Genomic DNA, 13,882 nt, shown 5'->3' with positions numbered 1-13,882 from the left:
TTTATGCCTAAAAAAAAGCAAAAAGCAGGGACACCAGTTTTACTGTGGTTAAAGCTGCAATACGTTATGATTCATGCCCTACCTCACCGGGATTCAAACCCAGGTCTCTCGCGGGCTACCGCGTGAGTGCCAAAACTACTACTGTACCACTAAGCTAATAAAGTATGCCTGCTTGCTCAGTGGAAATATTGCATTTTAGGCATATTGTACAAGTAAGACGCCCTAAGGGCAAGAAGCGACCTTGCCCTAAAGGAAGAGGTTGCTCTGAAACAACAGAGACTGACACAATATGTCCATTTATGGGCATTCCCAGATATGGGCTTAATATCAGGGATCTCCATATATGGGCATAAAAGGGACAAGGACGGAATTCATTTGCAAGTGTGATTCGCGTCACGACAACCACACTGTCATGAAACTGACACAATATGCACATATGTGCATTCCCAGATATGGGCTTATTGATGACATCGGGGATCTCCATAAATGGCCATAAAAGGGACAAGGACAGAATTAATTTGCAAGTGTGGATGCTGTGATGCGAGTCACACCTGCAAATGAATTCTGTCTTGGCCATACATGGATCGTGACAAGAGGCATGACTCACATGAGCTGCAGGTTTTCATAGTAAACCGACGGTTGCAATTAACACATTCTACCATACAGGTTTGTCAAAATAATATTTTATTCACACACACAAAAAAATTGTTATTGATTGCAGCTTTTAAAGGCCCCTACGTGCTTAGAAGCCTGAACGTCTTTGTCCTCTTCCCATGTTCCTCTGGAGAGCGTCTCCTGTCAGACTGGAGCGTGTCCTATAGTGTCTCGGCACAAGAAGGCCTCCGGGAGAATCATGCTCCATTGTTCACCGTGTTAACATCAAAACACACTGCAATGATCCCCTGTCATGCTTCCCTCTTTGCCTCCCTAATGTTCTCCTAACGTCTCCACAACACAGTTTGTGTCAGCCCCCCCCAGCAGGGCTAGGGAGTAATGAATTGCACTGAGCACCATTGTATTACTTGCGGTTGCTCGCGAAAACCACTGGGGAAAAAAAGATTAAAAGGGGGAAAAAAAGGAAAAAGAAAAAACATTGTGACCAGATGAATTACAGATATTTGTATTATAAAATGGCCCTCATATGTTCTCTTTCCGTTTATTCTATCGTAGACATTAGCTACGATGAAAGTATTTTTTGCCATGCAAGAGGGGTTGACACTTGACAGTAAAGGATTGCTTGGAACAGAAATGTATTGCAAGATCTCACATATTCAGATTGCACAAATACTATGTCAAATCTTCCAGACACATATACAGTATCATTGTATTCAACAAGAAACAATATAAGTGGTTCATTCAAATATTCTGCCTTTTAGTTTTAATTAATCTACTGTTTTCTCAGTTGAAAATGAGTTACTTCTGGCGAGTGGCACCGTCATGTGACGAAACATGAATTTCATTCAATTCTCTAGATTTTGGGGTGAAATGAATCCAAAAGTGACTAAATGTAATCAGTGTATGTGTCAATGTTCTGATGTATTCCACTAGCTTACTTGTCATTGATTACAGTTTGTTGGCAGGTTCCCATTAATCACTAACGGATTACATTTTCCAAGCCGATACGGTGTCCAACAGGACATGAATGTGTTGGTGATGAGGATCACTTCTCCATCATGGAGGACCCTTCAGTGGGCTGTTTTGCACAGTAGCTGTTAAAATATATTCCACTACGAATGACCCATTCATTACCTGCTTAAAATCTCAGGCCATATGCATAATCAATTAGATTAATGAACAACATCACCTGATTAGATTCAATTTATTTTTTATTACGTTGCCTCCAGAATCCATCAAATTGGGATCTTTAATGGTCCATTTACAATTCCAATCAATGCAATCTAATTTGTGTGTTTTTTTTATTTCAGAAACTAGAATGGATTACAGCTACTCTTTTATAAGAAAATCCATAATGTGTGTGTGTGTGTGTGTGTGTGTGTGTGTGTGTGTGTGTGTGTGTGTGTGTGTGTGTGTGTGTGTGTGTGTGTGTGTGTGTGTGTGTGTGTGTGTGTGTGTGTGTGTGTGTGCGCACGCGTGCGGGAGGGAGGGAGGGAGGGAGGGAGGGAGGGAGAGAGGGAGAGAGATTTAAGTTTGAGTAGATCCAAAAGCAGGAAGGACAGCTCAAAGATGGACAGGCTTGGCTGATAACGCAGCTGGACTTGTCATTATGCAGGTAACTCAACGTTATTGTCACATCACCGGTTTACAGCTGCAAGAAAGTGTGTGAAAAGATTTGTTGTACAAGCTCCATCATTGCCATTTTCAAGGAAGGTGGAAAGCGACAGAGAAAAAAAGAAACAGAAAAACAGGTCACTTATCAATACGGGCAGTGTGTGTCTATATGCAAGGTGCATGACGATCTGTGGTTAACAGAAAATGTAAAAGATGTACATAAGGTGCGTGGTTTGAGGACAACATCGATAGTATACACACGTAAGTGACAGTGCAGCAGCAACGAGCTGCACAGAGAGAAAAATCACACCTCTGTGAAGTGAGTGCTGCCGATGATGATAGGACCCACATGACATATTTTTCTTTATCTTATCTTATCTTATCTTATCTTGAAATCCTGTCTGTCTGTGTTTACGCCCATAGCCAGCCACGTGCCACCTGTAGCCAATTGGAGAGGGGCAAAAGTTGGTGTCATGTCAAGGTCCACCTGACCATGTATACCCGTAGCCAATCATAGAGGGATAATCATAACATCATAATATGAAGGCATATAAGGCTTCATAAAGGTATTTATCCAGTTCATAAATAGATAGGTGAGGAGTCGGGTATCTAGTATTATCCAAACAGAAAAGTGACATACGGATAAGTAATAAGTATTTGAGGGGCTGTCCATTTTGCACAGACAAACGTGCATGAACATACAGTACACACAAAGTAGCTAGCACCGCTCAAAAATAATCCTGCGCTAAGGCCTGTGTCGTCTGGACAGCCCGGTGACAGGCAGGCTCTGTGTTTTTCCAGCCGTCTGGTGATAGTCAGGTGGAAACTGTTCAGAAATCTGGGCTTATTCTGTGAACCATTCATCTGTGGACTGTTGTGGGTCACTGTTTTCTGCTCTGAATGTTGTTCCTTTTGCATTCCGAAAAAACTCCAGTGTCTCCTCAGCTGTGAATTCTACCAAACCATCTGCAGCAGCTGTGTTTTGCAGCCGAGTTTTGTTATGGCGAGTGTACCTTCAGCAGCAATGTCACTTGCAGTAACAATTCAACAAAAGTCACATAAAAATGTCCAGCACAAACAGAGTGATTTAATTGGGAGCGACAGCAGTGAAAGTTGAAGGGAGACATAAGGGACATTTGCTGTGCGAAAAGGCAAACTGTGAAGGGATAGTCAGAAGAGAGAAATGAAGAAAAGGGGAGAGGGGGGGGGGGGGTCAGGGGGTTTAACTTTGTGCTGTTATCCCAGTGCTTCCTTTTTACTTATCTCACTCAGCGGTGCAGGATATAGAAAGCGGCTAACTTGAAGCTATTGTGTGTGACTGATGTGCCTGCTGAAAAAGACAATAAGTCAGGATGAACCCTGTGTGTTTCTCCACCAGGTCCCAGATCAATAGTTTGGTAGGCTCAGAGTCAGAAACAGTCGACAAAGACAGAGAACAACAGATACAAAGGAGTGTGAGACCGGTGAGATTCTGGGCACTCTATTTCACCCCTCTTGGCTTATGTTTTACCCCCTATATTTCTAATCCCTGCTTGATTTTTCTCCTGAGAACTTCATGATCTTCCGGAATTCACTGATTGATTCATTGATTCAGTTTACTCATTTGCTTTTTTGATTACTTGATGGTGGTGGTCCTTTCACCCCATTAGTCAGTATTTATCCACTTGTTCTTTGCCAGATTAATGCAGATACTAAGCCATCCAGCATTTACTACCCTATTACTGAGCCTACTTGGATAAATTCCTGCCTGACTCTCTGGACCCTGGTTCTTTGCCTGATGTCTGTCGGATACGTTTGCCTTCACTGCTTGAACTCTTGCTTCCCCTTGCCTTGATACGGAATTAAACCTTGTGAACATTGAGTTCTTGCCTGATCGCTTGTGTCGTACTTGTGAGTTCTCTGTTCTAAATCAGGGGCCGTACACCTTTTCTCTCTCTTTACCTTTTCACCTGTCACCTCTTTTGTAGATTTAAAGTTTTCCTCTTTCAATTTCTCCTGCCACTACACCAGGCATTCTCCCTTGACTCTCATTTCTCACTTGTCACTTTCTATGCAAGATTAGCCGTTCACTGAATGCTCTCACTCTCAGTGACTGAGAAATGTGTTTTTCTGCACATGTTTGGGTATCTGTGTAAACATGGTCATGCATGATTTGTTGCCCATGTATTGTTATGTTTTTACTGTTTATATATGTATATATGAGTGTTACAGTATGACTGTGTATTCAGGACAGGTTAGTCAGTTTTTCCCCCGGGTGTGTACAGTACAGTACATACAGTACCACATGGCTTGTGTCTTAATGTGTGTGTGTCTGTGTACTGTACCGTAATGTGTATGCATGACGCTTCAGCCATGTACCAACATGCAACACTCAGTTCACAGTTCACATGCATTTACTCTCAAAGGACTATAAGATCTCAAGATCTTTTGTGTTGTATAACTGTTGTATATCTCTTATCTCCGGCACCGTTTCCCCTATCCATGCCAAACTTTGCACACACCCCCTTGGCTGTCAAACCACAACCTCCTGATTTCTCACATGCCCCTCTTCTAGCGCCACCATGAGGTTTTGCAGACATGCGACCTGGTGGTGGCTTATCTCCCTATTAGGGCGTCTTACTGGTGTTCATCTAGGTGTTTTGGTCAAAAATGCCTTACTTGGATCTCCATTCACTCTGGTCCAGCTATAGGGGTCAGCAGTGATTCTGATTTCTTCCCTCTATTTCTGACTCTCTCTCATTCTCTATGCAGGCCAGTAAGCCAGCACGCACACACAAACCCTTATGAGAGAGTGAGATTGAAAAACATGGATCAAGAAGTGATAGAAACCTTGAGGGAGATTGTAGTGGGAGAGAGAAAGGGAGGATATTTTAGATTTTTTTACATGAGATTTCATATAAAAAAGATTTCAGATTTGCTATGGGCTTTTTCATTTGCTCAGTCAATATTTAGGCCTGGAAGTAGTCTCTCGTGGAGTTGCAAATGGTTTTCATTGCTCTTTCATGGCTCTTTGGGCAGGCCACAAGGACAGCATCTAGCTGGGTTAGCAGGGTACTATGGGTCATGCTGGGTCATGCTGAGTCCTCACACACTGAATCTGGTTTGCAACCAGCTGCTGTGGGTGCCACGTGATTTCACGTTAGTGTTTGTATTTGTTGATGTATTATTGTGTTAATTTTGTATGCTATGTTGATGAATTGAATACTGTCCATAGGACCACAATGGAAACAAGTCTCTGTCATTTGTTGTTGTCATTGGCAGCAAGCCAGAACATGTTTCTGTGGACCGCCTCAAACCGCCTAAACTGGACTTGGACCAAACCCTATCCCCACACTGCGGGGTCCCTAAAGCGCATTATGTTGCGCTTTAGGGACATTATGCTCCTTCTGACGTCCAAAGGGAGGTGATAATTAACTACAATGAACTTCTGAAAACCTTTTTCTGACACTCCTGCACACCCAGATGTCCTGACTGTCCTGACCGTCCAAACTAGTTGTTCCCTGCTCCTGGTCAGTGGAGACTTTACGGCCAAGCCATACACCCCTCTCCACTTTGACTTTTTGTGGTGAATCCTTGGGGAAAAGCAAAGGTTTTGTTTTGAGGAATCTTTGTCATTGTCAGTGTGGCCTTTCAGCAGAGTATTTTATCATGGGCTTCATTACCAACAAGTTTCTTCTGGAGTATCCTGGCCAAATGTCTCTCTTGAGAACATCAATACAAACAATCTGGCCAGCTTTTATTTTGTATTGACCTTTTAACAACAGATCTATAACAGAGCACTTAATTCAGCCAACTGAAAAACCCAAAAGAGCATAATTGAGTGTATTTTCTTATACAGAAAATGGTTTATAAAGTGGGCACCATTACTGTTCATCAAAATGATCTTACAGCTCACCTACACTAGTGTAGTGCTGAAATTAAATTTGCCTTATCGCTACAAAGATTAACACTGATCAGACTCTACTGTAACAACAGGAATAAGTATTGTGTTTAGCCAGTGATGGACACTTTTTTTGTTGTCTAGATGTGCTGTAGTTAAAGGCACCTCCAAACCAGCGTTAATTTAGTCATTTCATTTAAACACACACACACACACACACGCACACGCACGCGCCGCACGCACGCACGCACGCACGCACGCGCACAACAGATGTACTCAACAATTATACAAACTAAAAAGATAAACTACAATAACAAAATTACTGACTTTCTTTCGGACACTCCTGCACCCCCAGATGTCCTGACAGAACTAGTTTGGAAAGCTTGTGCTTGTGCTCTAAAATCTGGTAATAAGATAAGGTCAGCTATGTTGATGAGTCCAGTGCATTTTGTCTGACAAACACATTTTTTCATTATAAAAAAACTACTTAATGAATAATGATGAACAATAATATATAATTAGATTGTAATTTTGTAAATACATTTTTCTCTACCATGAGTGTTTCAATAAACACCAACAAAGGAAACAAATGTCTTATGCACACCTGATAGGCTCAGAGACTGGTGCGTAGGCACTAGGCAGGGATCAATGCATAATCTATCTATAAATGCGACAAATCTCTGTCTGTTTGTTTGTTTGTTTGTTTGTTTGTAATCCGCGTATCTCGAGAACCGTTCGTCCCACCGGCTTCAGATTCGGCACGCGCGTTCCCCGCTGCGGCGCGGAGTGCAGTGCCGGGCCTCGGCCCGACTCGGCATGCGGTTTTCCCGAAGCGGCGCGAAACGTTCGGAATCTCCTTACGCGGAGCTGATTGTTAACATCAGGCTGTTCCTGAGGAAATCGGCACAATCGCTGACTCATTGTGACATCACTTCATAAAAGGCTCTGACATCACGTACGCCAGGAGTCAACAAAGCGACAAATCTCTGTCTGTTTGTTTGTTTGTTTGTTTGTAATCCGCGTATCTCGAGAACCGTTCGTCCCACCGGCTTCAGATTCGGCACGCGCGTTCCCCGCTGCGGCGCGGAGTGCAGTGCCGGGCCTCGGCCCGACTCGGCATGCGGTTTTCCCGAAGCGGCGCGAAACGTTCGGAATCTCCTTACGCGGAGCTGATTGTTAACATCAGGCTGTTCCTGAGGAAATCGGCACAATCGCTGACTCATTGTGACATCACTTCATAAAAGGCTCTGACATCACGTACGCCAGGAGTCAACAAAAAATCTCTGTGAATGTGTATGTATGTATGTGAATCTCGAGAACCGTTCTTCCCACCGGCACGCGCGTTCTCCAGATATGGGCATAAAATGAATCCCCGAATGCGGAGCTGATGTCTGACATCAGAGTTTTCCGCAACCGGTACTGTGTGTGCAGAGATCTCCATATATTGGGGTTTGCATTAAAGGGTGGGGACAAAGGCTAACAGAAGGCAAACAGATGGTCAAAACGGGTCCTATGACAACATGACAACAGGTATATTGGGGTTTGCATTAAAGGGTGGGGACAAAGGCTAACAGAAGGCAAACAGATGGTCAAAACGGGTCCTATGACAACAGGTATATTGGGGTTTGCATTAAAGGGTGGGGACAAAGGCTAACAGATGGTCAAAACGGGTCCTATGACAACAGGTATATTGGGGTTTGCATTAAAGGGTGGGGCAGGCATAAAATGGACGCAAATAGACAGATATCTCCATATATGGGCATATGGGCATAAAATGGACCCAGAACTATATCTGCAGTGATCTCCATATATGGACATAAAATGGACGCCGACAGACAGACAGATACAGATATCTCCATATATGGGCATAAATGGACACAGGCAAACAGATGGTCAAAACAGGTCCTATGACAACAGGTATAATGGGGTTTGCATTAAAGGGCGGGGCATTCATTCTCTATTTACATCGTTCCCGAGTTGGCCAGGTCGCCGACTAGACGCTGGGCCGCCCGAAGGGCGGCCCAGCTTCTAGTAAAACTAAATGACCCACACACCGTCTGCACTTGCACAACATGAACACTTTTGTTATTTAAGCTATTATTTAAGCTTAAATAATAAAAGTGTTGCATATTGTGCAAGTGCAGGCGGTGTGCGTGTCATTTTGTTTGAATAAACAACAACATAACACACAGCTGAATGATTCAAATAAGTTTCTCTGACTGAGTGGAAGATTTAGCTTAGATTTAAAACAATGTTCTGGTCTGGTAAGGGATCTATTCTGCTTTCAGAGCCCATTGAAGCAAGGCAGTTTCCCTGCTTTGTGGATGTAAAGCATAGGATGAACAAACACTGACATCATGGTTATTGTATATGTGATGATCATAGCAACTGTGATGATATGAAAATTGAATGAATTCAGTAGTTGGGACAGAAAATAGGAAATAGAGCTCATTGCTGTCAGTAGCATTACTATCAAGCTGATCAGAATTATTTTAAAAGCCCTGCTCTTCATGGCTATTCCCTCCCCACTGTTCCTCTGTCCTTCTCCTGGTCCAGGCTGTTTCAGAGCTCTGAGGACCGAGAGGCAGCAGAAAGACACCACAGAAATGCACACAACGTAAAATCCCAGTAAAATGTAAAACAACACCACCATTCCTAACCAAAACATTAACAAGCAGAATATAAGCACTGTCAGCCAGACAACGCAACAACAGCCGACCCTGTACCGAAGAGGTTTGTACCGGATAAAGACCACAGGGTGAACCACGGCTATGTAACGCTCCACACAAATACAACACTGGAACGATGGGACAGAGAAGAGGAACAAAAACAAAAGAAAGACAAAAATTTGGTAAAAAATACAGTTGCCTGTGAACATCCCTGCAAGGTAAAAGACAGGGTAGGGCAGGCTAAAGACGATCACAGATGCAGTCAGGTTGAGATAAAAGAACTCTGAGGCTATCGTCCCACGAGCGCCACTCAGTATCAGTCCCAGAACGTAGCTGTTGATGGGCAGACCCAGGATGATGTGGATAGAGTTGATAGCAGTTTGTATTGGAATGATGGGTATGGATGAGTTGCTGCCATTTTCCAGTGTGCAATTCATGACTCTGTGTTTGCCCAGCCACTGGTAAAGAAGAGCAAAACACATTTGAATGCAGATGACTGAATCTAATAATGACACAACAAAACATTTTAAACAACTCTTAACAACATTCTTCTGAAAACAGCAACTATTCTAATGAACAATGGTTAAAGTGATCTCACGTTTTGGATTCCAGCAGAGAGTTTCAGATCTTTTGGGTGTTTTGGTGAGGTTCCTTCTGCAGACGGTCAGTAAATCCTCCAAATGATGTACTCTCTTCTTTGCCTCCTCTAACTATTCCCTTCCCTCCTCCTCCTTCCTCTGTATTGCGTGTTGTACGACTACACATTTTCATATTTATTATGAATATGAATTTTCATATTTATTTTCATAGCTAAGCAGTGAAAATATCTATTTATCACCTGGACAGTCGTTATGCAAACTTTCACAGGGTTTCATCAGTGCAGGTCCTTGGTTGGATAACCTCTGCCCGCAGCAACGTGACAATATTTGTTTATTTCATAACCATGTGGCCTTTATTTGCCCTGCCTGGGTTAAGAGTTGATTTAGCATGGCACATTTGAATAGCATGGTGAGAGGCCTCTATAGAGCACCCATCCAAACGGGAGTACCACAAATGAAAAAGAGGTTTGCCTGAAAATCATTCCGTGACAAATGGACCTGGTTAGAAAATTAAATCCAGACCTAAAACATAAAAGTGCTCTCATCAGATGAGGAACCAGGCCCGCACAGCCCAGCCATGCATTTCAGGCTCCCACCAAAGATAACAACATATCCTGCCTTCTGTTTTTCAAAATATTAAAAAAATGCACAAAGGTTTAGGGATAAGGGGTATGGCATGGATGAAAATAGGGCCATACTGTATGTGTCCATGGCACAGTTAAACTAACACTAAGGGTTTGCAGTGCATACGAAACACATACTGGAGATAACAGAGCAGTCATTTATAGAATGATTTGTATTCAATTCACAGCAAAATTATGTGTCATCTTGACACATCATTTTGCAGGACTGTTATCTTGACGCGTGTGATTAATACAGTTGCAGGTTGTCATACAGTTCGATGATAGGTGAGGGGTTTGGGGCCATTTGTTCAGAGTTTTACTGGTCTGTCACACATATAGCATATTATGGAAGGTGTCATCTGTGCATAAGGTTCATGCATTTACAGTACATACAGTATATCTTTGCTGTGGGTGCACCAGAGGTCAGCCCGCAGCAAGTACATGTCATATAAACATGAGATACGAGATTAGATAAAAACAAACAAACAAGATATTCAGTACGCTTATGCCAGATACAGTGTTTTCACTTTGGTTTATTGCAGATTGTAAATTGCACTTGTATGCATGTGTGTTACGGTGTGATATGGTGTCATCAGATAAGTCCTTGAAATTAAAAAGTTAGAACCACTGTCCTCATGGAAGAATATCACTCCCTCCCTTCTATATCTCCCTTTCCATCTCCATCTCCCTGCATTGTCCTCTCTCTCTCGCTCGCTCTCTTTTTCTTTCTTCCTATCTGTCTCTCTCTCTCTCTCCATTAACAATCCCCCCCTCCCCCTCCCTCTCAGCTCATCTCTCCATCTCCCAGACAGTCGTTCATCTTCCTCTGTGGGTCGACGGTGCTCCATTTGTTCTCCCATGACATGGCCTTTTACCTCAGATCCAATTCCCACCGTTTTAATCGAGACAAAACCACATTATGGTGGGCTCATTTTTCGTGCCTCTGTGTGCGCGCGTGTGTTTGTTTGCTTGATGCGTGTGTGCGGCCGTGCGGCCGCGCACGCGTCTTTGTGTGCCGTGTGTGCGTGTGTGATCTATGTGTGCGTTTTCCTATTCTTTATGTTTTATGTCTGTACTATGGGGCTGCAGGTACTGTATACCACATCAGTCTCTTGTCCGCCCCGTTATTTGATTGGTTTCTATACGTGTGGGGGGAGGGGGGGGGTGCATTGCGGCAACGTTAACTTGCGTGTACTGTATGTGGTTTCACAGTATTATGTTCATTCATTGAAAATGTTTTATTTATTTGACTGAATAGAGAATGTGTACATGTAGAGTGTCAGAGGAATTTTGGAAGGAAAAAAAGAGACATACGATAGGTATTTCTGGGCCATTGTTATTGTTGGTAATATAGATTAGAACAATAGGGAGAGAGAAGTCGCAGGGCGGACATGGGCTGGGGTGACACTCATGAGAATTGGGGAGGGAGGAAGACAAGTGGCTGTGGATGGAGAAAGATAAGAGCTGTGTGGGAGGTGTAGGGAGAGGGACAGATGGCTCTGTTGGAGCCATCACTCTCTCTGTGGCCTGAGAGCGAGCAGACATCCATAAAACTGAAGGTTCATCAGAGGAAGGACACTCCTCCATGTCTCTCTCTCCCTCGTTCTGCCCCCTACCCCAGCTCTGTCACCCTCTCTTACCACAAGCTGTGTGTATGGATGTGTACAGTATGTGATGGATGTTGATGGATAAACGTAGTACAGACAGAAGACAGACATCTAGATTTAAAGGTAGATGGACATAGAGATAGAGAGCATACAGTGGATAATGTCCTCTGTGTGTCTTTAATAAAACATGAACAGTTCTGTGGGAAGAAGAACGAGGCATAGGTAAATGAGGCAGAATACATGCATGTGCTGCTTGTTTGGAATTGTACACTGAGTGGGCTCAGGAAGGGTGGTGTTTTTGGAGATGCCAAAAGATTCTATTAAAAAGAAAGGGATAAAATGCAATGAGTTTGGAGAACGAGAATGAGAACTCAGGAATGTAAGAAGAAAATGGAGCATATTTTTACGGAACTATTATTTAAACAGACCAACTCTATATATGTTCCACATCACTTGACAAAATGTGTGTGTGTGTGTGTGTGTGTGTGTGTGTGGCTAATCTGACAAACTACTGGACTGATAAGAAGTCAAACGGAAGGAATTGAATCCTTGGATATTACTCACACTTTTTTTTTTTTTTTACTTTTGTAACCCATTTTTCACCTGGTGTCAATTATCTAATGTAATTGGTTGGACGTAGCGCGTGGAAGGACCACGTTATTCCAACCAGTTCCTTTCCCGTCCATCAGGCACCCCGGCTGGCCAGGGGAGGGACCAGGATTAAGGATGTTTTTTTTGTGAGGGTACCTACCCTAGGAGACACAGGGAGAACATGCAAACTCAGAAAGGCCCTTTTGCCAACACGACCTAGGGTGTGGGCGCTGATGACGCGGAGGAAAGAACACTCCCCCAGCACCCCCAGCTTCCCCCAGCGGGAATCGAACCCAGGACCTTCTAGCTCTGAGGCTACAGCACTACCAACTGCACTACCCTCTTTACTCACACATTCTGAATATTGTTTCATTTGTATTTACTATCTACAATTTTGTGTATCTCATTCTCAGATACACCCTCCCTTCATATTTAAGCAAGATTAATGTTATCAATATGATGACTTTTTATGAAAAGAAAAAGAAAACATCAAGTACCCGACCGTCCTGACAGATAGAAGCAGTGTGGTCCTGTGGTGTGTGTAGTGGTGTTCCCGGCTGTGCTGTCTGAATGGGTCTATAATTGGATAAGAGCTCCAAGCCCAAAAGCCCAGATAAGGGTTGTGTAAGATTAATGTAGTGATATTGCTCTTCAAGGAAAACAGAAGGGGAACTGAAATGAAAAAGCGTAAAAAGTGCTTTAATAATGTCAGAATAATAGCCACCCCCTTTATAAAAAAAGTTGCATCACTCAGAATCTGTACTCTTTAGATAACTCCTTTCATGCTAGTCAAAGGGAGAGACTGTCTCTGGGAGATTACAGCAATGTGTTTGTATTGTGCGATGATTGCAGGATAGAATAAAGGCTGCAGTGGCTGTCTTGGAAGGTTGCCAGTTCGAATTCTGACTTCTCCTAGCTGTGTGTCGAATTCTTCTTGGGCAAGACACTGAACCCATACAGTAAGTGCTCCCGATGAGCAGGTTAGTGCCTTGCATTGAGCCTCTTCACGTGTCCAAACGTGAGATTTAATCAGAGACTTGACTGGTTCCAAGATTTTTCTCAAGCAATGGTACCGAACCCGGATGGCCCTGGGAAATCTTGGTGTGTGAATGGGTGAATGTGAAATACATTGTAAAGTGCTTTAAATGCAGTCCATTTACTGTGTAAATGCAGCCCATTTAGATGATTGGTTTATCAAGGAAAAAACACAATGGACTAATGGGAACAAAGAAAAACAAACCCTAGCCACTCAAACCTTACTCTATACTGAGCTTGCATTATTATGTTTTGCTATTTTTGAAAATTAAATATAGTTTGAAATTGTTGGGGGAAAATGTTTAGCTATAATGTCATGTCCAAAGTAGGGTTGCCAGTTTGAGGGCGGATTCACACTGCGGTCTCGGGAACGTTCTCGAGGCTACTTGGCAGATGTTTTGACAGTGTGAAGCCTGCGGTTTTCCTCAGAAACGGATCAACGCAACCAGCCTCGAAACCACCTCCGGAGGTAGTCTCGAGGCTGCATGATGCGTCCTCGAGAACGGCGAGCTGCAGTGTGAAACTACCGTCCACAAAAACGGTATTGATGTTGAACGTGACCTCATATAAAGTCGACGAGTCAGGCGTCGCCACAAATAAACACTAGGTAACAGTTGTCAACATGGCCATGACTGAGATCAGCGACATT

The 13,882-nt window shown here is 43.2% G+C and overlaps 1 protein-coding gene across 1 annotated transcript in view; it reads left to right on the top strand.

Moving 5' to 3' along the window:
* The window catches only part of LOC308292938 (isocitrate dehydrogenase [NAD] subunit gamma, mitochondrial-like), a gene marked incomplete at both ends in the record, with an annotated part of 65,876 nt that overhangs the window by 51,574 nt on the left and 420 nt on the right, over positions 1–13,882 (top strand). The window lies entirely within an intron of this gene.

The sequence above is a fragment of the Nannobrachium achirus genome (assembly GCF_963921795.1).
Source record: "Nannobrachium achirus genome assembly, chromosome: 10".
Classification (NCBI taxonomy): Eukaryota; Metazoa; Chordata; class Actinopteri; order Myctophiformes; family Myctophidae; genus Nannobrachium; species Nannobrachium achirus.
The sequence above is the reverse complement of the archived record's forward strand: the minus strand, read 5'-3'. Positions and strand labels throughout refer to the sequence as shown.